General features: G+C 39.0%; 1 non-coding gene across 1 annotated transcript; it reads right to left on the reverse strand.

Moving 5' to 3' along the window:
• Positions 1 to 212: 212 nt before the first annotated feature.
• Positions 213 to 319, reverse strand: LOC145049061 (small nucleolar RNA R71). Its single transcript, XR_013683179.1, has one exon. It is a non-coding gene; the product is annotated as a small nucleolar RNA R71 (small nucleolar RNA).
• Between the last annotated feature and the right edge of the window lie 2,775 nt (positions 320 to 3,094).

Here is a 3,094-nt window from a genome sequence, read left to right on the forward strand (position 1 = left end):
CATACAAACATCTATACGAGGTCAACGATATAGTCGACTACTTCAATGTCCCTAATGTGGCTCGCGACACCGTTTTGCTTCGTATGATACCAGTCACATTCAAGGGAGCTGTGAAAGATTTGTTGAAATCACTCCCTCCAAGATTCATCGCTACTTGGGCTAAAATGAAAGAGGAATTTATAGACCAATTTTTCCCTCCCTCGAAGATATCCAAGTTGAAGAAAGCCATAACCAACTTTGAGAAACAAGCTAGAGAGTCACTATATGAGGCGTGGGAGAGATACAAAGGCTTACTAAGGAGCTGCCCACATCATGATCTAAACAACCAACAAGAAGTCTCCATATTCTATGATGGAGTAAATGTAACAACTAGGGAACTCCTTGATTCGCAAGGACTACTCACAAAGAAGCCACCCCCGGTGATAAAAGAACTAATTGAAGAATTGTCTAAGCATTCAATAGAATATCATAACCGAAGGAATGAAGCAAATTGAGGGGTGGTGAACTCAGTTACTGATATCATGGCAGCGATGATGGTTAAGTTGGAGAGTTTGGACCGAAGAATTACTAAGACGGACCAATCCATCCATGCTATCCGGGTGGGATGTGAGAATTGTAACGGGCCTCACATTACTAGAGATTGTGATTTGGACAAGAACGGGAATCGAAAATCACAAGTGTGCTATTCAAGTGGCGATAAATATGATGATGATTGGAGAAAACCCAAGAAGGAATGGCTCCCATACAATGAATATAAAAAGGTAAAGGAGGAAATATATAAGCAAAAAGCAAGGGTTTTTTTATCAAAAAGAGGAGTTGATGCAAGAAAAGAAATACGATTTGGAGGACATGCTCACAATATTTGTAGTTGCATCTGAGAAGAGACATAATGACACAGACGCTGTAATAAAAGATCAACAAAATATGTTAAGGGAGCACCAGGGGATGATGATGGATCAATAAGCTATGCTTAGGAATCAACAAGCATCCATTCATGACATTGAAAAACAGATAGGCCAGATTGCACAACAAATCAACCAAAGAGCACCAGGTGAAGTTCCTAGCAATACCGAACAGAATCCAAGAATGGCACATGTGAATGAAATAATAACAGATTTTGAGAAAATTTTCACTCTCCGGACCCCTATATAGAAGGATCCCATAGAGGTGCAAAAAAAAGAGGCAGAAAACTAGGAATCAAGTAAACCCGAATCGACTCACCGAGTCCCAAACAAGGACTCGACGTGTCCAACGTCTGATGACAAAAACAACCCTCCATTAAAACCTTACCGACCCTCTTTTCCATTTTCGATTCGAACCATACCTGATGAACAGACTCAACAATATAGGAATTTTATGCAGCATATAAAGGCACTCCAAGTGAATATTCTGTTTGTAGAAACAATAGTTGAAACACTAAAATATGCAAGTTTGCATAAGAACCTCTTAAAACTAGAAGAAATATGGAAGGAGTGGCTAAGATAGTGTTGAAAGAACTGCTAGAGAAGAGGGGGGACTCGGGAAGCATCACCGTCCCTTGTCAATTTGGGAACTTAATGACCACGCAAGCGTTTACTGATTTAGGGGCAAGTATAAATATTATGCCATATTCTTTCTTCAAAAAGCTAAACCTTCCGGACCCAAAGCCTATTTAAATGAAATCCATCTAGCCGATAAAACAATAATACATCCAATGGGAGTGTGTGAAGATCTTCTCATCAAGGTAGATAAACTAGTGTTCTCTGTTGACTTCATAATAGTAAACATGGAAGAAGACCATAAAGTCCCAATCATTATTGGGCGTCCGTTCTTGAATACCGCTTGTGCCTTAGTAGACATGAGAGAATCTACACTAACACTAAGGGTGGGGGATGAATCAATTATTTTTAAAGCTAAGCAAAAGAATGGGCACATAGAGCCAAGAGAAGAGAAAGTTTTTTCCATGGATTTGGATGATGAATTGTTAGAAATAGAGCTTGCGCTTTTGCAAGAAAGTAATCCAAGTCAATTCTTATTATCTTTGGAAGAGAATTTTGATGCTGAAGGCGACGTGAAGGAGATAGAGAGGCTGGTCGAGGAAGCTAATTTCCAGTAGACCATCCAAAGTGTTGAACCCGCAATGACTCACCGAGTAGGACCCACTGACTCGATGAGTAGAGTCGAAAAGTCACAATCTGATGGAGATTTTGGCCTGCAACCCATGAGTACCCTCTCTGGACTTGATGTGTAGATTTTTCCTGATAAATTGAAGAATCTACTTGAGGCAAGTGGAGCTATTAAATATTTGAGTGACTTCAAAAATGCACACTTGGCTTGTCTTGACACAATTGTGCAATATGATGAAGCAATCCAATATGAAAAGAAGGAAAGCTTAGAAGATAAAGAGAATACTAAGGCTTGGAATAATGATGAGCATAACTTTTCCATTAAATCACACATGCTTGATCAAGAAGAAATATCAACCACAATCAAAAGAATCATGCCTCGAGCCTTAGTCTTTACTACATTTGAAGTCTTCACTTTTAAACCACCGGATTCTTTAATATGTGATGAAAGTGAGGAAGAATTCGTGACCTCGAGTGATGATGAAATAATGACTACAAAGGCAATTGAGTTAGATAAAGGAGGAATGGAAACAATGGGTCACATGGAAGAAGCGAAAAAGAAGAATCGTGGTAGAGGGATAAAGTGTAAGGCTGAAGAAAATGCCACAAAGAAGAGAATGCAAGAATTGAAAAGGGCGTATAAGAGGAAAATTCATATTTACAAAACGAAGTATAAGCCACAAAGACTAAGCAGGAATTCCCGATGAAGGACGATGCGGAGACGTAAAGCGGGAAGGAGTCCAGCTAACAACTCTTCAAAAAGAAGCGCTTAACGGGAGGCAACCCGTCAATAGAGTTTGCTTTATTTTTCATTTTAGTTTTTGTTTTTCTGTGTGTTTTTCTTTGGATTTTTCCATCTAGATCTTCTTAATTGTCAGAAATTATTGCTTGAGGACAAGCAAGGTTTAAGTGTGGGGTGTGGTGAATTTATTTTTAAGAGAGCATGCAAAAATATGGATTTTTTTCAAAAGAACAAATGACTCGAAGAG

Source organism: Lactuca serriola, chromosome 4, assembly GCF_051521515.1.
Source record: "Lactuca serriola cultivar US96UC23 chromosome 4, Lser_US96UC23_V15, whole genome shotgun sequence".
NCBI classification, from domain to species: domain Eukaryota; kingdom Viridiplantae; phylum Streptophyta; class Magnoliopsida; order Asterales; family Asteraceae; genus Lactuca; species Lactuca serriola.